Consider the following 27,600-nt stretch of genomic DNA (forward strand, 5'->3'; position numbering starts at 1 on the left):
GTTTCTTGAAGGTGAAGTGGATGCAGCGATGGTCGGGTCCAGTGGAGTTCGGGGTGTGGTTGAAGGAAACATGGGGGTTGCGGAGAAGATGGGGTCAGGCGTGTGACCGGCAGAGTGGGTGGGTGTTGTGACGAGTTGTCTGAGTCTGAGGTTGGCTAGGTTGTCAATCAGGGTAGTGGAGTTGGTGTTGTTGTTGTTCTCGAGGTGGAAGTTGTGTGTGCTGACGAAGTCGGCGATGGAGTTGCTGAACTGTGGTCGGGGTCTAGGGGGTCTGTAGATGAGGGTTCCTCTGAGGGTGGTGTTGGGGTCGGTGTGGATCTAGAATTGCAGGTGTTCGGCGATGCTGAGGGTGTCATTGGTGTTTGTCGAGACTCTGAGAGTGTTCCTGTGGACGATGGCGATTCCTCTTCCTGCTCCGTTGGTGCGGTTCATGCGGGCAATCCTGTCGCCTTCCAGGACGGCCAGTGATATTAACACCAGCTGGAGCACTCTATGTAGCCTACTTGACCATAGCTCCTGTTGCATCTTGGTCCTCACTCTGTCTGCAGCTGTGGCCAGCCCATGGAATCTCTCCCACTGTAAATGAGACAAAGCATCCACAATGTCTTTGTCCACACCAGGCACATGTTGCATTCTAAAAAAAATGTCAAACTTCAGTACAAAAACCAGCAGCACCTTCAACACTTGGGCATCCCTTGCTGACTGCCGGTTAACTTCCTGCACCACAGCCATGTTGTAAATGCTGAATAAAACCTTCCCGTGTGCCAAGTGTTCTCCAAGCAGGGACACTGCCACTACAAGTGGACAAAATCCTAAGAAAGTTATCGTCCAGGCCCCTGCTTCCAGTCTAAAGGCCATTCCTCCTCACACCATTTCCCTTGCCAGTATAGCCCAAAACCTATCCCTCACACAGTCTTGCAGTAAACCTGTGCATCTCACTCAAAGTCTACTATAGCTGCCAGAGGCACACTGTTCCGAAAAGAAACCACATTCTCAAATTCTTTTTCGTCCCTGCTGACAATCTGATGTAGTGGTGTGGCAATGACAGTCACGACAATTACATCCCCAACTGTCTACAAAAAGTCCTCCCCTCTTTCACTACCCTACAGGCAAAATGAAAATGCCACACTAGCACTTGCACCTCTTTAACTGTAACTTTGTGTTTTGCTAACATGGAATCCAGCAGCAATTGCATCTTGAATTTGTTCTCCACTGGTAAGCAGGTTTCCATTGCTACTGAGTCAATTTCAATGCCCAAGAATGACAGCACCGTACTGGGTCTGATTGTCTTCTTCGGTGCCAAAGGCACCCTCAGGTCACCCTTGAGCTCCTGGAAACAAACAAGCGTACACTGGCAGTCCATGGAATTAGGGTTCCCCACAAAAAAGTAGTCATCAAGATAGTGTGTCACGCATATGTGCCCCATGCTCCAAGAAAACAACCATTGGAGGAAGGTACTGAAGCGCTCAAATAGTGCATGTGATATGGAACACCCCATCAGGAGCACTTTGTCCACATACCATTGGCCCTCAAACTGAATGCTTAACAGCTGAAAGTCATCTGGGTGAACTTGGAGCAGCGGAAAGCCAACTTGTTGTCGCTCTTGGCCATTTGCACCCCGTACCTACTTCCTCTACTATGGACAACACAACGTCCCCTGAAGAAAATGTGACTGAAGCTTGGTCTTCTGGGATAAAATCATTAACAGAAGTGCCTTCTGTCCACAACAGGTACTAAATCATTCCGAACTGACCTTTTTCATTTTTTGAAAACCACTCCGATGGGTGACACAATTAAGCTGGTCATCCTCCCTTTCTGTATCTCTTTCTGCAGTTTTTCTTTTACCACATGTTTGAAGGAGCTGAGCGATCTGAAATTTGCGTGCCAACCTGTGCAAACTCGGGCCCTGTAACCAAATCTGAAACCACAAGTGAATCGCTCCCTAAACAACCTGACAACCTCCTTCTGATCATAGATTGCCAGCCATAAATTCAGGCAATCTAGCCCAATGGGTAAACAATTTTTGCCACTAGATCCTTGTGCTCCCCGTAAACCCATAAACCAGGCAACTTAACTAAACTGCTGACTACCGGCTGGCCCCTGTTGCTGCTGCCACTGCCCTGAGGAATTACTGGCTTGTCCTCCTGCTCTTAGCAGTTAACAAAGGGATGTTTACCAGCACATTTCAAACATTCATGCAGAACTTGCAATACTCTCTAGTGCATGCTCCTTTGTTAAATTCCCAGCAGGCACCTGTCTGCCCGCCCAGTCCTTTTCCAGTAGCTCTCACCTCTCCCCGTGTGGGGACCATTGAAAGGGCATGTAGTGTAGTTCCTAGTTTCCCACTAGGCCCTGCGCATTGGAATAACATAAACAGTAGTATCGACGTGGAACTGCGGATATTCCAGGCCTCCACTGACTATGCTAAACTTAATTGGGTGTGTTACCAACTAGCTCAGAGGTCACTGGAAACTTTCTTCTCTGCATGGGAAGTGATCAGCTTCCTTGGCACAGACAAGAAGGGATTCAGCTTTCCAACAACCGTGCAACATGACAACTTTGCTCCTCAGATCAAGAGTCAATCTCTAGGGTCGTGTGAAACAATAGACATGTATTTCACTAAGTCAGTTTAGTGCAGTTTACTTTCACGAGATGTAGAGAATAGAGAGACGGGCGTTTGTCAATAAAAGGTTAACATTTATTGAACAGTCTTTCTTCTCGTACAAGAGAAATGTATTGCCACAATTGCAAGACTTGTTATTATAAAAAGTACGTACAGTAAGATAAGGATTGCGAAATAGAACTGTAAAAGCATTGATATGGTTTCTTAGCCATACAATGGTTTAAAAGTCATAAAACATATATACAGTCATATATACATTAGGCTAAAATACTCAACTGGTGCTTCTAACTATGCCTACCCCAGTGTGCCTGACCTAAGCCTAACACGTGGAAGGGGAGTAAGTACGTAGCTTTAAGTTAAGTTGGTTTTGCCAAGGTTTGCTTCAAGAATTCTCATCTAAGGGTTTAGTCAACACCATACCTCTGAATAGAATGATGGAAGTCTGGTATTTCCTTCAGGGGGCACTCGGTATCCCAGTCACCCGCAAGGGTAGACCGGAAACGCTGGAGCTGGATTTCTCTGCAGGAGAAAGGCAGCGGCTCTCTTCTCAGCGCGTCGAGGAGGAGGAGGCGGGGGACAGCGTCCGTGGCAGCTGGAATCTGCTGGATGTCTTCGCAGAGGGGCGGCTGTTCAGCTCCTAAGCGTACTGCACCATCGTTCGCGCTTTAGCAGCGATAATGGTATCAGTAGCTTCACCACCAAGGGGACAGCAGTCTGCAGCGACAGGGTGCTAGCTTCACCAACACGGGGTCTTGCAGACAGCTAACAGGCAACGAGCAACGAGCTATTGCTTAAGGCAACGTTGGTAATATTTATACCTGACAGGTGCCGGGTTTGACGCAAGTTTGCGGACATAAGACGTCAATTAAAGATGTCACTAGGAAGTGATAGTTATCAGTTGCTCATTAGAGTTCCATTACTAATCAAAACACAGCAAGCGGGGATTTCCAGGTTTGCTGAGTTTTTATCTTGTTGAAGAACTCGGAGTGTTAATCTAGGAATATCAGATAGTGACTCCTGCCCTGTCATTGCACTAATTGGTCGCAAAGGAAGTGGCTGAGAGCTATGCTGGAATGTGGCTCTGTTCGTGTGAGGCCAGAGATGACTTTTCTGAAAATCGCACTTGAACGGTTATGCCAATATAGGGAATAAATGGATTTATAGCCGAATAGGGGCATAAGGTCACAGTATCGATCAGGAGCCTAGATAAACACATAACACCCACTCCACGTATTCATGTCCATCAAATTACTAAAACTAGAGCAATAGGATGCATGTGTAACATTGCCCACCCCAAAATACATATATGCATTCGAAATAGGCGTATTTGTCATACGTGAAAATTTAGGTACTGTACGTTTTTGAAGCATAGAAATCATTCAAAAATTATTGCATATGGAATCAATGAACGATTATGCAAAAAGAATTACACATGAAGTATCTCTGACAGAAGAAGGGCGAGATAAATCATCACATATAAATGCATTGCAATAACATGTGCTAGAGGCTGATGTAATGTTGTTATGTCTCTAGATGTGTTTAGAAATAGAAGTGTGAAGCTTCTGTTCTCTAAGAATAGTTTTTACGTTAAGCAAAGAATTGTTTGTGCCAAAAAAAAAGGTCAATATTAAAATTATCCAATTCAAAAAGAATTAATGCTTGAACGGGGAAATAGAGTTCCAACACTTTCTGCAGTTTTTGTTGATCAAAACTGAAGGCCGAATTCAGAGTTCATGAGAACGCTGTGAGTCGGAAAGCTTCTCAAAAGTTATTGTTTCTGTACGGGTGAGAACATCGTATCAGGCAGGCTCTCAAAGAATTGGTCTACAAAATCAGGTGACAGTTCAACCAAATTAGATAGCGCTGTAACTTGGCAGGTGTGAGAATGATTGCTGTCATCGTAGTCAGGAGCAGCAATGCTCACAGGAGGTCGTACCTGGGTGATGTTGCTTTTGTCACTTGCTCCACTGTTACCACCTAGTCGTAGTACAGGAGTCTCAACGAATGCTGCCATCAGGATTGGTAGCCGCTGGGGACAACACAATGCGTGAGCCGTTATCGGACTGAGCAAAGTATCGACGTCCATTGGTACTGCTGATGGAAGTAAAAGACAGATGTCCAACACGCATTCATCGCCGCATAGCATACATCTTAGTACCGGTAAGATACAGTTCTGCCATATAGGTCTGAATGAAAGGAACCAGGTCATGTTTAGATCTCTCAGCCTGGCCAATCCAAGGACGTTAGTTATCCTGTCCCGGTAGCGCATTGCTAGGATTGTCTCTTCCATTCCCATGGGAGCTATGTCTGAGTTTCGGCTTGCCATAACGAAGCAGGAGGGTCAAAAATAAAATCCCTGCGACGAGTCCCAAAAATAATGGTATGCCGCCAAAAACAGAGTGTACAAAATTAGGAACGATTCCCAAAATTGCCTGGAAGGGTGTTAGAAGTCCCGTAAAGACTGTCTTAAATATGCCTGGGATGCTTGTGGCACTAGACATGTTAAGGAGTTGGCTCAACATTTCTACGAAATGCACGGGGCAATTTGTTGATAAAAGGTCATGAACTTCAGTAGCTGTCCTTGCAACTAGAAGATCATACGTCTCTTTTGATGACGTTATAGGCACTGTTGTCTGTAAAAGTACAGATTTCATTTTGCTTAAAGTATCAATTCGTATAGAATAGAGATTCAGACGAGGCCAGATGGGAGTCACTGTGTCTGCAGGCCAGCTTGGAAACAATGCTTGCATACAGCATTTGACCATGGCTGTTACTTACACTAGATAACTTTTCCCTGGCACAAGGCCACAACATCTGTGATCCGTTCTAAGAATGTAACTCCCGTTTGAAAGTTGCATAAAGAAGGGCTCTATCTGAGTTGCAGGTGTGACTAGCTGGTGGCATGAAAGGTTGTTAGAATTTCCATCACATGCTCCGTGTAACTTAATACCCTGACACAAAAGTATACCGCTTAGTGAATGTTTACAGTTGTCACCACTAAGAAATACATTTTTGTCGCTGTCACTATAGCAAGAATGTGTGTATGGTAATTTCCATTCTGATTTTACATATCCTTTACCCAATTGTTCATACTGGCCAGCAGGTATGTACTCAAGGCACTTTTTAAATTGGAAAGTTGTTATCGGAATAGTGATAATTCCGTGTATTATCCATTCAATGACAGGACTCTCTGACATTGTCAATGGTAATCTCTCGAGTTTTTCGATGCTCAGGATTGTATAGTCTGCTCCTTTCTGTGCCAAACTGATCTGTTTATCAGTAAGGTTAAAACTGGAAAATAATGACGTTGTGTTGATTAAACGCCAAGGCACATAGCCTGAACGAAGATTTTGCAGCGTCCAACCTAATTCTATAATAGAACGTGATTGCGACTGGCCATGTTGTAACATTAGCAAGTCTCTGTCTATCACATCAAAGGCAGAGGATACAATATTGTCCAACGAATATATTCTGGAAGACAGAGTCATTAACCCATTGTCTACTACAGAAAGTGATTTCTCCAAATTAATACGATCAATTTCTCGTATTTTCTCAGCAGTTTCAATTTGTTTGACTTTCCAAGCCTCGTTGTAAGCAGCATAGATACTGGTCGCTATGAAAAGCTTTTGACACTGTTTGCGTGGTCCAAGAATGAAATCGCGCAAATCAGCACCATCTTTTAGTAAAGACAAGTGTTGCTTAATTTCAGCCAGTGTGGATGTTGTTAGCCATTCAAGGCAGAGTTTCCCTACACTGTATGTTGTTATTATCCCTGGATGTTGTCTCTGGGAATATCTCGAGTCTAATCTGGTCATTTTTAACCCCTGTGTTTTATTCAGGAATCTATCTTGACAGCTGTTTGTGTCAGTAGGCCAGATTAACCACTTTTTCCAATCAGGATGTGTTCTGTTAAAATGTAGAATTTGTGACACGCCTAACTCAATATCTATTGTTGTATTTTCAGGTATTGGCTTTGGTATAGACGGTGTTTTAAGGTCTTTGATCTTAGCTAGGCCAAGACAAGATGTTTGGTGTATTGTGTCATTTAAAAACAACATTTGTTCTGGTATCATGCAGGTTCTAAATAGTGCTTCAATGCCTTGCACCTGCCAATCTTTTGTACCCCAAATTGTTTTCGTTTCAATATTATTTTTCCAATAATCAAAACCAAATGTCATCATTTTGTCATAAAATGCTTCTGAATATATCAATTTAGAATTTGTCAGCATTGTTTTCATTCCTGTTTTATCTAACAGTTTGTAATAAAACGTTTCTGCATTACTGGTGTTGAGCCCTGAGAAGTATTTGAATTTCTCAAAGAACGCTTTAGAACTGCTTTTAGGTGGTGTAGCACAATGTTCCCATTGATTATACATAAAAACATTTCTAGGCTGTGCAGATTTATGCAAGTAGTGATCACCATAGTGTGTGTAACAGAATAACTGCTCATAACTAGATGAACCTTGTAAATAATCATGATCTGTGAATCTAGCTGACATTACTAAATCAGACATCATGTCATTAATACTGTTAAAGTCCCAATCATCAGAGAATGTACTAGGTGTCACAAAGTCACTTAAGGAAACCTTTAGTTGATGAGGATACTTCAGGATTTCGACCGGACCATAGATCTCATAGTCTGTTTTCTCCCATACTACCCCACCAGGTATTGGAATTGCTGTGACATTTACTGTTGACAGTTCTCTTTTCTTCACCTGGGATGATCTGTGTGGTTTCAGGACTAGGTTGATGTTCTGACTTGCTGTGTCCATTGTAATATATTTTCCTTCAATTAATTTTCCCAAACACAGTACCATGATGAGCCAAAGCAGGAGGAAAAATACACCTAGACCGAACCAGAACTCTAGCCAAGGGGAAATAAGGTAGATTTCCTTTAGTTGATGAAAGAGTTCCGTTGCTTTTTCTTTAAAAGTCTTTTTTGTTTGTGGCATCACTTCGGGCTCGTATTGATCTTCAGAGAAGTTGTCGAAGTTGATGAAATAACCAGAGGCAGTTCTGTCAATTGATGGGATTGTTCTTTCAATCTGTCTCTCGGTAGCACTTTCTGATGCCACATCATTGTAGACTGGTGTTGTTTCTTGACGAACTGTTTCAATCTGTGTTTCAAGAGGCACGAGTTCCATGGCATTATTGCATAGTCCTTCATTGTGCACTGCAGGCTGATCGAATGTGATGAGTCTTTCAGTTTGAACCTCTTGGATTGTTGCAAGTTTGGGTATTCTGTTGTTTCTTGGGAGTCCACTGGGCCTACTGTTGATTATAGGCCACATGCTTGTGGTTTTACTAGGTCGATGGACACGACTCTGTTCTCCTTTTTACCAGCAAGGGGCGGTAGTACAACTGATCTTGTTCCGGTGACTGCCAAGACAGGTACTGCTTTTCTGTAAGAAGGCCCAAATTCCTTCTTAACCGCGATCTTTTCTCTGACTAGATCCCCAATCTTTGGAATCCAGACAGGCCTTGCTGGGGCTGTTGCTGGTGGTGCCTCGTCAGTGGTATTTGGCGGTTGCTTTAATTTTATGTTGCTTAAGGATTTTCTTGTTTCGTTCAGTTCCTGTAAAACAGCCAAACGATCCTTTACATCAAAGTGCGTTGTTTCTTCTTGTACCACTGACATCTGACTATCGAGGTCCTGAATACGCATTCTAATTCCGAACAATAGTTCGTATGGGCTGAAACCTTTTAGAGAATTTCTTGGCATGTTATTAAGACTAGTCTGGACACTTATTAAATGTTTGACCCACCCAGCGCCTGAACCTAATACCTTCGCTGTTATAGATTGCTTTATGTCCCGGTTTTTTCTTTCTACCACACTATTCCCTTCGGGGTGCGACGGACAAGAATACCGCAACCCAATTCCCATGCTGGCCATGGCCTCCCTATAAGCTCGAGAGCTGAAAGCAGGACCCTGATCAGAATGGAACGTGGTAATTGCGTATGTGCCGATAAAGACTCGCAAATCTTTTATAACCGTTCTAGCGTCAGCCGAGCGCTGGGGCCACATCCATATGAACCTCGTACAGGAATCCACTGCTACCATGATATATCTTTAGTTGCCGTCCCTTTGTAGGGGACCGCAGTGGTCCAGGTAAACGCATGCAAATGGTTTATCCGAGATGAGAAGGGGTGTCTGCGCTGGTCGTTTTACTGTTGAAACTTTTATCCTTTGGCATATGTCGCATTCTAATACATACGTTTTAGTTTGTATTCCCAAGCGAGGCCACCAATATCTCTGTTTTAATAGTGATATTGTTGCGGAAATGCCAGCGTGTGCAGATGCAAGCCCTTCGTGTGCCGCTTTGATTAATCCTAACCTGTGTTCCCTGTTTGGAATTACTCTATCCCCCACTCCAGGGATTCGAGCAAAAGGAACATTATTCGTATCTGTTAAGTACAGGTACTTTTCAGGAAAGCCTTTTGGGAGTGTTTTCTTATCATTTTTTACTGACGCACTGACAGCTTGTAGAATATCGCTATCTATTTTTGTTTGTGACCGAGTTATCGCAGCTACGGAAGCCGTTTGCACTGCTGCCTTCGCGGCTTCATCAGCCAATGAATTCCCTGCAACGTGAACGCCATCACGTTGATGACTCAGAGTGTGTATCACGTGAGTCTTTTGTAGTTCTTTTTGCAAATGAACTACCTGTTCCCAAAGCATTTTATGCTTTATTGTGCCACCTTTTGCATCTTTGAAACCGTTTTCCACCCAATTCTGCAAGTATTCATTATAAGATTGTACGCAATAAAAAGAATCGCACACTATTAGTGTGGGGAATTCGCGATCGGTATTTTCTAGCGCCATCTTAAATGCTACTAATTCAGCTCGTTGAGCCGAGCAATCTCCTAGAGATTGTGTTTTGGTGACCATTGGTCTAAATTTTCCTTTGTGCCAGCGACCTTTAACAATCGCGCACGCAGCACTGTAAGCTTGCTTACCCCCAACTGCGGGTTGTGCTGATCCGTCAGTATATATAATACTTCCGTATTCTTCGAGAGGCAGGATTTCAATTGGCAGAGGACATTCATATTCATATTGTAAAAATTCCTGTGTTTTTAAGTTAGGATCAAATTCGTAAACTACGCCTGTTGCAGCAAGAGAATTAACCCACTGAATCCATCTCGGATGCAAAGCTTTAGCATTAGGAATGCTTGCTTTAGTTACCGCTTCTAAATCCGGTATAGGTGTTACGATTATTATTCGTTTACCTTGTGCTAGGGGCCTTTCTTTTGCTACAGCAGTCTGAACCGCAGTTAGAATTTTCTCCGTTGAACTGAATTTTATTTCAGCCTTTGTGTACAAATGTGATTTGTAAGCTATTGGTACCTTTTCTCTCTCATTAGAGGTTAGGTATGTGAATCCGCATCTTCCTGGGATGACTCGGATTACAAGATCACGTGTGTTGTCACGTGTATCTAATTTTGTTTTTGCTAACATGTCTGTTTGCAGTGATCTCAAAATTTCTGTGTGTTTTTGAGTCCAATTGATTTGTTTAAAATCAGGTTTAATTAGTTCGTAGAGAGGTTTAACCCTCTCTGCGTAATTTAGAATGTATGTTCTTCCGAAATTCAGAAAACCTAGAATGGATTGTAAATTCTTCAGCGTTTTTGGAGCTTGGAGTACAGCGCACTTCTCTAAGAAGTTGTCCGCTAGGCTTTTCCCTTCACTTGATAATTCGTACCCTAAAAACAGTACTGTCAGATGGGCAATTCGAGACTTTTTAAAGTTGAATTTGTAACCCTCTGCTGCGAACCCAAGTATAATGGTGTTCACTCTTTTCAAATGAGTATCCAAGTCGTCGTCTGTGACATAAATATCATCTACGTAAGATAATGCCTCATCATCATAGATTTGTAGTAACTCTGTTACTCTAGCTGAGAATAGTCCTGGGCTGTTCTTGAACCCCTGTGGGAGTCGACAGAATTTTTTCTGCGACCCAAATGCAGAGAAAGCGGTCAAATATCTGCTTTCCGGTGCAATGTTTTGACAAAAGAAACCATTAGATATGTCTAATGTCGTTTTATATTTTTTCTTAACTATGTTATTCATTAGGGCTGCACTATGCGAGTTTTGTACTGCAAAAGTTTTGCAACATGTATTAAGATGTCTGTAGTCCAAAACTAGACAATATGAATTGTCTGGCTTGGAGACAGGAAACAAAGGATTGTTCATTTGAGAGGTGCATGTTTCAATCACCCCCTGGTATTCAAGTTGATCTAAGATCTCCCTGACTTGTTTTTTAGCTTCTTGCTTTATAATTGGATTTTGTGAGGAGGAGAATCCTCATCCCATCCTACATGATTTTTATACAATGCAGGTGCCTGGGCTACTGCCCATTTCCTTGCATATGTATATTTTTTGTGAATCGGAATGTGATTCGAGAAGGCAGGCATAATCACTTCTTCGCCACGAGGGCACTCCCTGACAAACTCCGGGGGCCAATCTTTTTCAGCTAACAGAATATCATAGCCTTTTGAGAGCTTATCCCAAAATAGACCTCTTATTTTCCTAGTCTTATCACCCTCCATACGCAATGTTATTTCGTATATTTTATGGGGCTCGCTAAGTCTGGTGTCGGCAGTTTCAACCTGAATGTATTCATTCGTGTCCACTGTCTCCAGATGACTCATCAAGATCTTGCGCGCTATACTGATTTCTGCTGCACTGTCCAACATTGTCAATGCCCACTCCCCGTTTTTCAACTGTGTCCTCAGTATTCTCGGCATGGTTGATTACTCTAATACTGGCTACCTTCTTTTTTTGAAATTGAGATTTTTTACTCTGAGCAGGTTCCTTGTCTTTGGACTTGGTGTGCTCTCCTGGGTCTGACCGTCCTCTTCTTTCCGAATTCTGTGGAAAAGATCGAGAGGGACGTGTATCAATACTTTGATATCTATCAGGTTTTGTCAGATTATCCCTATTTCTAAGGTTATATCTTTTCTCAGAGGGCTCCCTCTGGGTAGACTGGTGTTCTCGAGTCGGAGTTCTTTCCCTCCGTCGAGGAGACCTTCCTCTGGACTGGAAAACTTTTTCCTTGGGATTGGATTGTTTATTTCCATCCCAGCTCTTTTTAGGAGTGTTTAAATTATTTTTAATAAATAATTTTTCAGGATTTTCGAGCAGTTGGGGCTTTACCGGTTTCCCACCCAAGCTGTCTCTACCTAATTCTTCATAGCACTTTTCTATGATTTTTGCAAGCTCAACAGGATCTTTTATATCTGTTTCCTTCAACTTCTGGCGGATCGCCACAGATGCTGCTTCTCCTTTAATGTTGGCTAATAATATAGCCGAGACCTGCTTGAAGTCTTTCAGTAATTTCATACCTAGATTTAAAGCGGGCTCTGGACCGAATTCATTTTGAATCTGTTTTAGCACTTCTGGTATTACCGCCATAGACGGAACACCGTGTGTTTTTGTGTAAATGGAAGCAAAGACTGTACCCCAAGTGTCACAGTCCTCCACGTGTGGTGCGATTCCCATAGGAAGGCAGATGGTCAAGATTCTGTGTTTCTCAATAGGGGTAGTATCAGGAAATACTGCCTCTATTTGAGTGATTTTCTGTGCTAACCAGAAAGGAATTTGTTCCCGTTTTACGGGTGTTTCACCAAGACATGACTGTATGTTCTGTGGTGTAATTTTATTTGTGTTCCCCTGATGAGGGGTCAGCTGTGGTACATTAACAGCTGGCTGGACTGTTGCAGTCCGCATTACATATTGGACTAATTGCCTATGTTTTTTTATTAATGTGTTTAGCTGTACTAACAGCTCTTCTCTAGACATTTTTACAATGTCAGGATGTGGTGTGTAGCTGGCTAGAACCGGCCACGTAGCTCCTGGTCTACCTAGTGGACCGAGCCTGGTTATGTGCTCATTGTGTTTTAGGGCGCCATTAAACCAGAGCAAGTGCTCTTGAAATTTAAGTGGAATTTCAATCTCCTCGAAAGGAGCGTACTCTTCCGGAGGTTTCTCTATTTTGTAATAGTGAAACTCTTTTGTTATAGCGTTTACCGCTGGAAAGTTTATCCATGAATAGAATACCTCTGTCTGCCGATACTCGTGAGCCTCTATCACGAAAATTACTGTACCACCTTGTGGTGTCAGTCCGTTCTCTATAAGTTTTAATGTTATAGATTTTCTTAAATGTGCCAGGATGATTATTGCACCCGGTACCATATCGTCGGAATCCTGCTGAGTTGCATTTACTGCGGCCCCAGTGGTTCCGTTATTTTCTGGCATTGTAAAAATGCAAGGTTTGCAGAGTAGGTCTCCAAGGAGACAAAGATTAGGTGCACAATATTTTGGAACACTGTATCCTTCAACGTTGAATAAACCAGAGCTTTACATAGGAATCTCTTCCTACTAAGGTCGGGCGGATTTTAACCTTTCACCCACTCCAGACGTCTATTGGAGTATTTACGGGAGAAAGGGGTCTGTGTGAAATATGCACGACTGAGTTACTCTAACGTCTTGCGTTAGTTTATCGCCTTACCAAACGTTGGGCGCTATGTAGTGTAGTTCCTAGTTTCCCACTAGGCCCTGCGCATTGGAATAACATAAACAGTAGTATCGACGTGGAACTGCGGATATTCCAGGCCTCCACTGACTATGCTAAACTTAATTGGGTGTGTTACCAACTAGCTCAGAGGTCACTGGAAACTTTCTTCTCTGCATGGGAAGTGATCAGCTTCCTTGGCACAGACAAGAAGGGATTCAGCTTTCCAACAACCGTGCAACATGACAACTTTGCTCCTCAGATCGAGAGTCAATCTCTAGGGTCGTGTGAAACAATAGACATGTATTTCACTAAGTCAGTTTAGTGCAGTTTACTTTCACGAGATGTAGAGAATAGAGAGACGGGTGTTTGTCAATAAAAGGTTAACATTTATTGAACAGTCTTTCTTCTCGTACAAGAGAAATGTATTGCCACAATTGCAAGACTTGTTATTATAAAAAGTACGTACAGTAAGATAAGGATTGCGAAATAGAACTGTAAAAGCATTGATATGGTTTCTTAGCCATACAATGGTTTAAAAGTCATAAAACATATATACAGTCATATATACATTAGGCTAAAATACTCAACTGGTGCTTCTAACTATGCCTACCCCAGTGTGCCTGACCTAAGCCTAACACGTGGAAGGGGAGTAAGTAAGTAGCTTTAAGTTAAGTTGGTTTTGCCAAGGTTTGCTTCAAGAATTCTCATCTAAGGGTTTAGTCAACACCATACCTCTGAATAGAATGATGGAAGTCTGGTATTTCCTTCAGGGGGCACTCGGTATCCCAGTCACCCGCAAGGGTAGACCGGAAACGCTGGAGCTGGATTTCTCTGCAGGAGAAAGGCAGCGGCTCTCTTCTCAGCGCGTCGAGGAGGAGGAGGCGGGGGACAGCGTCCGTGGCAGCTGGAATCTGCTGGATGTCTTCGCAGAGGGACGGCTGTTCAGCTCCTAAGCGTACTGCACCATCGTTCGCGCTTTAGCAGCGATAATGGTATCAGTAGCTTCACCACCAAGGGGACAGCAGTCTGCGGCGACAGGGTGCTAGCTTCACCAACACGGGGTCTTGCAGACAGCTAACAGGCAACGAGCAACGAGCTATTGCTTAAGGCAACGTTGGTAATATTTATACCTGACAGGTGCGGGTTTGACGCAAGTTTGCTGGACATAAGACGTCAATTAAAGATGTCACTAGGAAGTGATAGTTATCAGTTGCTCATTAGAGTTCCATTACTAATCAAAACACAGCAAGCGGGGATTTCCAGGTTTGCTGAGTTTTTATCTTGTTGAAGAACTCGGAGTGTTAATCTAGGAATATCAGATAGTGACTCCTGCCCTGTCATTGCACTAATTGGTCGCAAAGGAAGTGGCAGAGAGCTATGCTGGAATGTGGCTCTGTTCGTGTGAGGCCAGAGATGACTTTTCTGAAAATCGCACTTGAACGGTTATGCCAATATAGGGAATAAATGGATTTATAGCCGAATAGGGGCATAAGGTCACAGTATCGATCAGGAGCCTAGATAAACACATAACAGGCAGACACACAATAGGTAACCTGCTGGCCATAAAAAGTGTCTTGCCAAGCTTTGATGGGCTCATGGTATGGTGCCAAGATTTGAGTCTACCTTCCCCACTGTGCCTCAGAATCAAGGGACATGCATGCCCTAAACTCATCATCGTACTGGGCCCAAGAATAACCTTCATAATTAATCTGCACCTTTCTTTGGGGCCCATATATTTGCACAGTGCTACACACCTCTCTGGATATTTTTTGCAATAGACGTTGAAGAAATGAGAAAAGTCGCCATCCAATTCACTTTCATCAGGGGGACCGTAGGGTCCTTGCCTAACTTGTACTCTCCCTCCTTGGAGCCCTCCTTAGCCCTCAGCTCCCTATGCAGCAATTTCAACATCAGAGCGCCGGTCCACCCTGGCATACACCGTCCTGGGCCTCTTTCTCTGCTCTCCGAGCGATCTACTCCTGCTCCAAATAATTTGATCCCTGCCTAAAGCATCATCTTCACCTTGCTTCTCCCCGTCACCCCATTCAAGGCCTGCTGCCCAAATGGTCACAGCTGGCGCATGAAGGCCCAATGTATGGTGGTTATCAATATTTCCCTTTCTGAATCACCCCGTGAGTTGGCCTCCTGCTGCCCTGCGGCTGGATACGTGCTGTCCCCCAGCACCACCACCTGTGCCAAGCGCTCTCTCACTCCTGCTGGGACTGGCCTAAAAAAAACCTTCTGGCCAATGATATGGAGGCCCATGTGCTGCCCTCCTCCAAGCTCCTACTCCTCTCCACCTCGCTCTGCTGTGCACTCGCTCTTATGCCTTCCCCTGGGGGATATGCCATGTCCACTGCTTCTACCACAGCTGCCCTGAAGTAATCCCTTTCCTCCCTGCTTTTCCCCTCCCTACTCGTGCCTGCCTTTGAGAGATGTCCCTCCCCAACAGCATCCCCCTCCCCTCTATGCCACGATCACCAGAGTAATTGCGGCCGTCCAAAATTCTCCCATCCTCACTTCTCCCAGATGCAGAGCGGGAGTTGATATTTGTCCTGCCCACTGCCCTCGACATGCCAGCCTCATTTGGACCCCAGCCACTATGCAAGAGCAGGAAACCTCCCCTTCTCCCACACCGCCTGCTGCCATATTGCCCATAAGGCCTTGCTAACGGGCAACTGGGTGCTATAGAAGTAACAGATAGTGTTGTGTGTTGACCTGTGTGGATGACATATCAGTGACCAAATGTATTGAAAATATGTTGTAAAAAAATAGTTGATTCCGTGTGTTCTTTTCCGTTATTTCCTGCGGTATATCATACATTGTATAGTATTGGGGGAGAGGGGCCCAGTGTAGACCGCTGAGCACTTGAACTGTGTGAAAAAGGTCGCTTTATTGAAACAGGTGCATAGCACAATATTTTTCTGGGCAATCCGTCTTACAGAACTGAAGCCTCGCTCCATATCAAAAGAACAATCCAATTTCCTACCTACACCGCTACCGTCACACACACATAATGCAACCCGCAACTATCTCCTTCATATTGCACTGCATTTCAACAGTTTGCAACCTCACCTTTCCCCTAACGCCTATGACTGCATGTATTAACATCTAAGCAACTAAACCTGCTATACTTAATCTTGAACTTCCTGCTTAATCGAGTTAAGAGGGTGTTCCCCAGTCTCTTTCCGAGTGGTTCATCAATGGCAATGGCAATCAAACTTCTGTAAACTCATGCAAAACTTTCAAGGCAGCCACCACCCAGAAAAAGGCCACCTGCTGACTTTTTCTACCCCCCAACTTTAGCAATCCCCGTTATTCTCCTCCCTTCTACTTATGAATGTTCAATGTCCTTGTCAACACCTCTTTCAACTCCAACAAATACAATTCCATGTCAATCCGTGATAAAAGCACGCCATCTTCCCATAAGAACTCCATATTGTCATACTTAATATACGTGTGACTAATGTGCCCGACACTGATGCCCGTACAAAACGGACTAATTTCCCTATTGACCATCCTGCACGTCCTATCAATCGCTGAGGGCTTGCTGCCTCCCCCTCGCCAATTTCTCCTTGGCATAAACACTATCCAGAGTACAAAGCAACCTGACAACTTAGTTTTGATCTCCAATAAATCCTTTTTCATAGTCCTAAACAGCACCATGCCTTTCTCTAGCACAAGATCATTCTTCCCCAAATGGAAGACCAAAACATCAGGGCATATACTCCCTGACATCATGCCATTCAAACACCGGATCAATGCTTGCCATCTCATGCCCTCTTTTCCCCGTCAACTGACAGTTAACAATTGATGGACGAAACCCAAATTAACACCATATCCTCTCTGCAACACTTGCTGCTCTGCCCACTTGATAAATGAATGGCCCACTATGGGCCAAGAACCACACCTGAAACAAAAACCGCAGTAAATATTCAAACAGCATGCCCTGCAACTGCTCCCTCTGACCCAGATGTGAGCACATATCTCCGAAAGCTGACTGATGACTGTTGCACAAGATCATTCTAAAGGAGGGGGCAGTACCAGTAGTGCACAAGACCAGGTCCATACCATTGCGCATGAGAGAACCCCTCCAGCAGGAACTTCAGAGGTTGGTTAGCCAGGGAGTTATCACAGAAATTGAGAGTTCAACCTGGTTGGCCCTGATTGTGATCACAGCAAAAGATGGAGGGAACAGCATCAGACTCTGCGTGGACCTGAGGGACCTTAATGCGAATATTCTGGTGGACAGGTTCCCTCTCCCCAGGATAGGCGAGATGTTGAGCACGATCGGGGGGGCCAGGTATTTTAGTGTGCTGGACCTGTCCTCTGCCTATTACCAAATCAAACTCCACCCGGATTCACAAATACTAACGGCATTCACCACCCCTTTTGGAAATTTCAGGTTTCAGCGAATGCCATTTGGTCTGGCGTCAGCGGCTGCGGCCTTCCAAAGAATCATGCAACATGTGCTAAAAGATTGCAGGAACACAATCTGTTTCCAAAACGACATTCTGATCTTCGGTGGATGCGAGGGAGAACACAATGAGATGGCAAAGAAGGTGTTGGAGAAGTTGAAAGAGGTAGGATCCACCACCAAACCATCCAAATGCAAGTTAGGAGTATGCTCGGTGGATTACCTAGGACACACCTTATCTGAAGAAGGCATTAAGCCTAAGCACAACTTGGTCAGAGCAGTGAGAGACGCACCCACTCCCAAGAGCAAAGAGGACATACTATCGTTCTTAGGGCTTGCTGAATACATGGCCAAGTTCATCAAGGATTTTGCAATGGTGTCACAGCCGCTAAGAGACTTAATCAAGAAAGACAGTGTCTTTGCTTGGGGAAAAGAACAAGAGAGGTCAATGAACTGCATAAAGAAAGCAATTATGAAAGCCCCGTTTATCGTGAAGTTTGACCCGAATGGTGCAACCATCATCAGCAACAGAGGAATAGGGGCGACGTTGGCGCAAAGAGAGGGGAGCAAGGTCAATGTCATGGCCTTTGCTTCCAGAACCCTCACTTCATCCGAGAAAAACTACTCGACCATAGAGAAAGAAGCTCTAGCGGTCTATTGAGCCATCTGTCACTACAAGTTTTTCATCTGGTGAACTCCATTTGAAGTACAGACCGACCATAAACCACTGGTCTCGCTTTTCACAAAGAAGGACATGGAAAGCATGACGCCCCGCATAGCTAAATGGGCTGTGGGCCTGCAAGCCTACAACTTCAGAGTATCCTACATACCAGGGCAACAGAATATGGTTGCAGATTTCCTATCGAGAGCACCAGCGGTAGACGAGGAGGACGTAGATTTGGCTGGTGATTCGATTCTTGAACTGCGTTTAGCTGCAGTGGAGAAGAATGCATGGGTAACCCAGATGGAACGAGATGAAGTACTGAAGAAAGTGAAGAGACATATACTCACGGGATGGCCAAAGAAGTGCAAGGACATGGAGACAGAGATCCAACCGTACTGGAACGTGAGGGAAGATCTATCTGTAGAGGGAGATTTCTTACTGAAGTCCGGAAAACTGGTCCTGCCAGAAGCTTTAAGAAGCCAAATAGTGGAACTAGCGCACGAAGGACACTTGGGCTGTAGTTTAAGCAAAGCTAGGCTTCGTACAGACTACTGGTTTCCAACAATGGACAGTGAAATGGAGGACAAGGTGCGAGACTGCTATGCGTGCAGTTTGAGCGACAAGTCTAAAATTACGAGACGAGCACCTTTGTCACCAGTGGAAGTTCCCGAGGTTCCGTGGGACAAGCTAGGTTTCGACATAGCCGGACCCATCCATGGCAAGGGGCCCCAAGACTGGCATCTACTGGTCCTGGTGGACTACTACTCAAGCTGGATAACCTGCAAGATTGTCCACAACGTGAACACTAAGGCGATCATTGAATTCCTGAAAGAGGTGTTCTCGAGAGAAGGAATGCCATTAACCCTAGTGACAGACAATGGAGTGCAGCTGATCTCAGAGAGATGACGGAGTTTCTCAAGGACTGTTCCATAGTTCATGTCCGCACCCCACTGTATTGCCCCAAAGCCAATGGCAAGGTGGAGAGAGTAAACCGCATGCTCAAAGAATGCATACAGTTGGCCAATCAAGCAGGGGAGAACATCGACGTAGCCATAAGAGACATGCTGTGGGCGTACCACACCACGCCCAAGTCCACTACAGGTTGCACGCCATTTGAGTTATTGAGGGGGAGAAAAGCTGGCACTAAGCTGACCCCCAGTTGGATGGGAAGAAAACAAATAGAGGAGACCGACCCCAAAGAGGTCAAGAGGAGGATTGAAGCCAACCAACAGAAATACAAGGAATGGTACAATAAGAAGTGGGGAGTGAAGGAGAGAGAATTCCAGCGAGGACAAAAAGTCTATGTAAAGAAACCGGAGAGACTGAGAAAAGGGGGTGACAAGTTTTATGCCCCCAATACCATCAAAATGCAAAACAGGAACACGGTGGTCATGGAAGATGGTAGATTATGGAGCCATGATCGAGTGGTTCCAGCAGGAGGGGAAGAACTTAGGTCAGACACGAGAAGGATGGAGGGTTGAAACGCCAGGGGAGAGATCAGACAAGACAGGAAGAGCGATAGACCTAGGGTCGCCCCTCATTGGCACAGACAATACCTTATGAGATAGTACCTGCAGCTTAACTCCAAGAGTCAAAGGGGGTCTTCTGCGTAAGACCAGCAGTCAGGACTTTGGGGGGGGAATAGCCTCTCCCTTCCATCTCACCCTGTGAGGTGGTCACCTCTCTCTTCTTTCTTTCCCTCCTCGTTTTTCTTTTTCCCTTAGGGAGGATGATGTGTTGTAACTTGTATTGTTCCATTTACCCGCCTTCCCGTGTTTCCCCCCCACCTTTACCCAGACAGTGGTATGGTCTGCCTGTCAGCCCGGCGCTCGCTATGGAATGTTGACATAGCAGCTGGGTTCATGGTTGATAGGCGGACGGTTTCGTAAGTGTTGATCTTCACTGAATAAAGATTGAAACTACCCACTTCGGTGTACTTCTTTACAACAATGACCTTTGCCCCAGCCGCATAATGTCCTGATGTGCCCAGCCCCTATTACCAGCCTCAATCACTGCAGAAAGAATGTGTTCCAAACTCCATGCGAGGAACCTCCGAAGCCTTAAGTGCTTTGCACAAAACTGGGAGTAACTGGAAAGACGTAGCATGTGCCCGGGGCTCGTGGCTAAAAACCACGTCATGTAGAATTCCACAGTACAAGCTCACAGGTCACAGGGCATTTTGTAAGGCATCAAACATGCCAAGACCCCAACAGCAAGGAGCTCCAGCAACCGGGATGCCAGGCAAGCCACACTCACAGCAGGCTCTCTGCCAGCAAACTGAGGCGGTCAGCCTCCCTCATTAGCTGCATCGCCTCCGCCACTTTAGCCTCTGCAGTAGCCATAACTGCCTCAATTACATGAGTGCTACACTGCCAAAAGCACTACTATTACAAAAGGATTGCAACTAAGACTTCCTGCTACCAGTCACCAGGTCACCTGTACCTAAAGTGGTGTCAGGGAGCCAAAAAACAGCCCGAATATAAACCTTGGGCTACGAAGTGCTCTAACATAGCCCAAACAAGATGACAGCCACTGGACTGCATCACTCTCCTATCCCTGGGGGGCAGACCTCCCTGTGGTCGCTGTCACCCAAAGGCCCATTGCACTGCTTTCTATGCCTATGTAGGACACTGAAGTGCTTGGCAACATGCTACGTCATGAAGGGGGTGTGGTTGGGAGTTTTGTTTTGTTTTTTGATCCAGCGCAGTGTTTCTATGTCATGCATGATGACTAATGGGTATGATTATTGTGTTATGTGGCGCAACACTCAGCAGTGTGGTGGATGAAGAGGTGTGAGATAGGTGTGAAGTTTATGGTTTTCAGTATTCTAGCAACTTTGAGCAGCTCTGCAGGTCTCTTCAAACTATTTTTATGATTATAGTCCACTTGGCTGGTTTCTGCAATGGGTTGTCCAATTAGAGATATTTTGTTTTGGTCTTGAGCAGGCATTGGTGGAGATCTATTTAGTTATTTCATGCCTTTGTAGTTGGTGATGACTGGTTTATTAGCTGGTACAGAACTAGGTGAAGGACGACCCCTGTAGAACATATGCCTTTTGTGTCTGTGTAAGAGGATTAAGCAGTATAAGGGAGTTAATATGTAGCCTGAATGAGCTACAATTGGCTGCCGGATCGCTGATTGTCATGACATTAGTATTAGTGTTTTCTAGAAACATTATATATGAATTGAAATTACTATATATATCACCCAGGCTATCCATACGTCAGCTCTTAATAAATTGCTTGGATATAGAAAATTGTGTACTGGTTTGGCTGTTTTGTATCAATGGGCTCTAAACTGTAGAAGGTACTTGAAGGAACGATTGTCATTCTGGGTTCTACCCCCGGGTGTGGGATGATGTAGTACTCTTGGAAATAGCCCTTTTTGTGACTCTTCTGAAGTGTATATGCTCCTGGGTTAGTCAAATCTTAGCTGGTAGCAGGTTCAAGAGGTTGGCGACTAGTACTGATAAGGCAGTGCCTCCTATGGATTACCTATAATGACAGGGTATGATGATCTATTGGGCAAGCCTGAGGGGCAGGGTCCTCTTTTATTTGTATTGCTTGAATTTAACTAGTAGTTATAGTGGTCTTTTTCCTTGGGAGGCTCTGCGGACAATGCAAAGTGCCTTGAACATTGCTCTTCCAGCCCTACATAGCCTGTGGCATGATTTAAGGAGTTCAGTCATGCATTCTCTTGAGTGAAGGCGGAGTAGAAGTCGTACAGGATCATATTTTGATAAGTTGTATTTGCATTTGATGAAACTGGATGTGATAAGGTATAGGCTGTTGGCATTTTCCTGAGCACAGAGCTGTGTTAAAACTCGCTGGGGGAAGCAGTATTTTAAAATAATTTAAAAGTTGCAATACTTTGTATGTGCTTTTAATACTTTTATGCTTGTCTGCTCCGATCACAGTCCTTCGTGATTGGCATGTGAGTCGGTCCCCGCATGTCAGAGAGGTGCCACCATTTTTGTTAGCGTGCTAGGTGTTTTTTAGCCCAATAGATTAAATGGGCACGCTGACGCGACCGCGCAGCGCTGTCATTTCTTGAGCACAGAGCTGTGTTAAAGCTCTATGGGGGAAGCAGTATTTGAAAAATTGCAATACTTTGTGTGTGCTTTTAATACTTTGATACTTGTGTGCACCGATCACAGTTCTTCCTGATTGACATGTTGTCGGTCCCCGCAAGTCAGAGCGGGCCGCCATTTTTTTTAGCATGCTAGTTGTTTTTCAGCCCGATAGGTGAAATGGGCATTCTGATGCGTACGCGTAGCGGGCGCGCCGCAGTCGCGCCAAAGCCGTGCCAAATGCAAGCCTGTCTGTGCCTGTCCGCGGCCAGAATGCGCCATGTGCCAGAACCCCTGCTCAAATTTCTAACTGGTCCTACTCAAGAGAGGCTTTATTGGACATCGGACTCAGAATTAAGCAAATGAAATGTAAACCAATGAACTTTCAGGGGGACACCACTTGTAATTTTGCTACTTGCATTAATGATGATGGCACACTAAAAATATCACGCTGAGCTCACAAGCTCTCCACCCCCTCACAATTGGGAGCCATGGGATTTCGCCCTTACATGTGTATTACTGAACACTAGGTCACTTCCCAAACATAAATATGAGCTTGCGGACTTTATTGATCAGCACATCCCTTACGGAAACCTGGACCAACAGCTCCTCTGATCCAGATCCTAATACAGCCATACCTAAAGGGTACAAGCTTTTCAGAGTAGAGAGAGAAGAGAAACGGGGAGGATGGGGTTTGCCATTGCCTATCGTACTAATATTAAGGCCACAATTGCAGTCATCCCTCAGCTGGAGGAAAAAGCTATCATGCTTGTCCTCAAAGTTAACAACAAGTTAGCTTTTAATGGGGTCCTAATGTACCGCCCACCTGGCCGCAGGAACAGAATTATCTCCTCCATGCAGACATTTTTGAAATCCTGCATGGAGTATCCTAATTTCACCTTGTTGGGTGACTTTAATTTCCATTTGGAATCTACCGAATGCATAGATACCATCAATCTAACTGACTGTCTAAAGAGTTTTGACTTAAACTAGATCGTTACTGAGCCAACTCACATAGGGAACCATACTCTCAATGGCATTTTCACCACCTAAGCCCGGATTACTTTTAAGAGAGACCTACCCATGGCCTGGACAGATCATGCCGCTGTATTCTTTGGGTTAGCCATCCCAGGAGAGCCCCTCAAAGCACCTAACATCAATTGCACGGGTACAACTCGCCCATGGCGGAAAATAAAGAAACATGACTTACGCTCCCCCACTCCTTGTCTAAACATTGATTCCAACTCAGCAGCCCTCAATTTTTTGGGCTGGATTGATTTAGCGGTCACCAAGCTTGCCCCTGAAAAACATATACTAAACCGCAGGAGTCAGCCATCAGCACCGTGGTACAAGTCCGAGCTGAAGGAACTCAAGAAGCAGTGTAGGGGCCAAGAACAAATATGGAGGAAGGAATATTCCTTAGTGGAACAAACCATTACATAAAAATGATTGGAAAGTACAAACTGGCAATAATTTCAACAAAGTCACACTTCTTTACTGAGAAAATTAGTTTCGCAAAAAATTCGGCCAGAGATCATTTTAATAAAGTCACTGCTTTATCAACATTTGATGAAAGTAAACAGTTCATTCCCAACACAGAAATTTGTGATAAACTGGCAGATTACAATAAAGTAAAAACTGTATAAAACGAGATCTCCAGTATTAAACTGGGGACAACCCAGACACACTGGGTTGTCTGGATCATGGTGAGATAACTCTACAGGCTCGCCTGGAAAAGTTTAATCACCTAACGCTCGGACATGTGGATAGGCTTATATTGTCAACCAAATCTGGAACCCCACTGGACCCCTGTCCGGCTATGGTACTTCATATGGTCCCTAGTATCATTGCATGCCACCTTGCACCCCTCCTAAACAATATTCTGGACGCAGAATCTTTTCCAAACATCTGGAAAAAATCACTACTACGGCCTATCCTAAAAAACCTTTGCAAGACCCCACAGAAGTTAAAAATTATCAGCCAATCTCCTGTCTGTGTTTCCATCCACCATTCTTGAAAAAGCCCTAAACGAAGATCTGCTACATTTCCTAAGTCAAATGACAAAATGGACCCATCACAAAACGGATTTTGACCTTCACATTACACAGAATCAGCACTCATTGAGCCACAGAGGAGATCCGCATCCAGCTAGATGGAGGAGAGAAGGCCATAATAAGTTTGCAAAATCTCTCAGCCGTATTCGATATGGTAAACCATCAAGTACTCATCTGGCGCTTATCTGAAATGGGAATCACAGGCGGAGCCTCTAATATACAAAGATTATTTCTAGCAAATAGAGTATAAACTGTAGCGATGGGAGGACACAAATCACATCCCTATGCCCTGCCATACTGTGTGCCCCAGGGATCCTCACTATCCCCAACTCTGTTCAATGTCTACGTTACCCCATTGGCTAAACTCGTCCGCTCTCACAACTTTACTGCTATCTGCTACACGGGCAACACGCAAATAGCGGTGTCTTTATCATCAAAGCTGGATGACGTGGCAATGAAATTTAACAACTGCACGGTCCACCGTTTCAGATGGATGCGGGAAGATTGCTTAAAGCTCAATACCGATAAAACTGAGGTGCTACTATTTGGTAAAAATACATCTTTCTGGAACGCATCCTGGTGGCCAGAAAAGCTGCACCTTGTTCATCCCCAGTAAACAAGGTAAAAAGTCTAGGAGTTACACTAGACGATCGGACCAAGTCAATCTTATTACATCATCCTGCTTCTACACTTTGAAGATCCTAAAAAAAAATCTTACCTTTTATTCTGATGGATCTAAGGAAAACAGTGATTGTAGCCTTGGTGTTATCAAAGATTGATTAGTGCAACGCCCTCTATCTGGGTGCAAAAAAGGTGACCTTACGCAAGCTTCAATCATAACAAAATGCAGCAGCACGTCTACTGCTTAAAATCCCCAAATTCATTCGAGTGTCCAAAGGTATTCGAGATCTGCATTGGCTGCCACTCCAGTTGAGGGTCCAATTTAAATCTCTGCATTGTTCAGAACGCCTTCTTCGGTGCTGGACCTACCTACTTCAGCAAATTCATTAGATGGCACGTCCCACAACGTGATCTCAGGTCCTCGACTGCCTCTCTGCTGGTCATCCCGAGGGTGAAGACCATACAGTGGGGTGGCAGAAACTTTTTTCATTTGGCCTCTAAACTCTGGAACTCACTGCCTTTTTTTTTTTATTTATTTATTTTGAAAACCTTTATTGAGCCTTCACAGTTAGTACACAGCTTGTCGCCTACAACCCAACCGGGCCGGCCGCTAAGGAAGCGTTAAGCAAATAAATATTCATTATTACAGTACAGTTGCACCTGCGGTCGCGAGGACATGAGGATGATGCTTCAAAAGGAAATTGTGAAGAAAAATTGCGAATGGTCCATGCCGAATTAAGAGGTTTTCGTTTTCTGTTTTGTACCTAAAAAAGAACATTCAAAAACTTCGGGAAATCACATTGCCATCGATACAGGAAACTTAATGCCAGTTAGGTGGAAGCGTACTTCTGAGTCCAAGCCAACAGTACTTAGCACACCTTGGTAGGTACCGTATTAGCCGCCCCTCTCCTTTACTCCACCCCCACCCGGTGTTGCCCCCCCACCACTAAGCCCTTTCCGCACAGTCATTCTTCCTCGTCTGACTCTAGTGTGTCCCCTTCAGGAAGTGGCTCACAAATCTCACCTCGGTAAACGTTCCATTGGGACCAAACTTTGTTCCACTTGGCCGGGCACCCCCTGGCCAAATACACTGCCCGTTCTGTGACCATGGCCCTGTCCATATTAACACACCATTGCGAGGCCTTCGGTAGATCCGCCACCCCCCAGCGCTGCGCGATGTCCCTCTTGGCCATCATCATTCCAAGCGTTACCCAGAGGCGGCCATGCCGGGACAAGTCAGTTGGCTCCCACACATTAAGAAGGCAGCGACGAGGCTCTGGGAGCACGGAGACCTCCAGCACTTGTGATATGGTGCGCATGACCTGACGCCAATAGGTTTGTATAAGGGAGCAGTCCCAGAGTGTGTGGAGTAGTGTGCCCTCCTCCCCGCAGCCCCGCAAGCAGAAGGGGTCAGGGGCTCGCTGTATGCGGTGAAGCAATGTTCTGGTGTAATATGTTCTGTGCAGGACTTTGAGTTGGATGAGTCTCATTCTAGAGGATATGCCCGCTTCTTTAGGGGATGCCAGTGCCTCATTCCATTCATGTTCATCCATCTCCCCTACGTCCAGCTCCCATTTTCCCTTAAGAGGCACTAGCGGGTCTGGGGAGTTATTGAGGAGTTTCCGGTATGTGAGGGAGGTGGCCTTTTCCACCATATAGTCAGTCAAGAGGCGATCTTCTAGCGGGGACGACTCGGGGAGGGTGGACCCCACCGGAATAACCGCCAGCAGAGCATGACGGACTTGGACATATCGGTAGGTTTCATGTGGCCCCATCTCGTAGAGTTCCTTCAGGCGGTCAAACGTGATGACAGCCCCACGGTCCCACATGTCCCCCACTGTTGAAATGCCAATATCGTCCCAGCGGGAGAACCCCTTGCTGGTCCGAAGGTTGCCCAGAGCACGTGAGTCCCAGAGTGGGGTGAGCTTGATGATAGTATCTTTCCATCCCAGCGCAGCGGTGGCTGCATGCCAGGTGGCCACCGTGATCTTAGTGGGCCCCTTCAGCGACCTGAGTTTACGTTTATCGTAAAGCGGGGCCAGCAGGGTGCCCGCCCCCAGCTGGGCCCGATCCGCCTGGAAGGCAGGGTCCGATTGCGATGCGTGCAACCATTGATTGATCGGCCTAAGCTGGGCCGCCCAATAGTAAAGTTGGAGGTTAGGAAGTGCAATGCCACCCTCGTACCAGCCCTTACAGAGCTTGGCGTGAGCTATTCGTGCCGGGCGGTTACTCCATAGCAGACCAGAAACCACCGCCGCCACCCTCTTGAAGTACCTAGGGGGCACAGCAAAAGGGGTATTGTCCAGAATATATAGAAAGCGGGGCAGGGATTTCATCTTGAAGAGGGCTGCTGTCCCCAGCATCGTTAGCGGTAATCCTGCCCAGAAGCTCGCATCTCGCCTGAGGCGGTCCAACGGTGGCGCTAGATTCAATCTTTCTTATTCCGCCGGGTCACCCGTGACGTGAATACCCAGATACTTAAATGACGAGCCGGCCCGACGCAGGGGGCAGGTGGAACCAACCGTAGGTTGGCTGCCCGTCAGGGCATATAATTCGGATTTAGTCCAATTGATGGTGTAGCCAGACACCTCTCCGTGAGCATTGCAAATGTGCAAGAGAGCCGGAATGCCGTGTTCAG

This window comes from Lissotriton vulgaris, chromosome 2_1, assembly GCF_964263255.1.
Source record: "Lissotriton vulgaris chromosome 2_1, aLisVul1.2, whole genome shotgun sequence".
NCBI classification, from domain to species: domain Eukaryota; kingdom Metazoa; phylum Chordata; class Amphibia; order Caudata; family Salamandridae; genus Lissotriton; species Lissotriton vulgaris.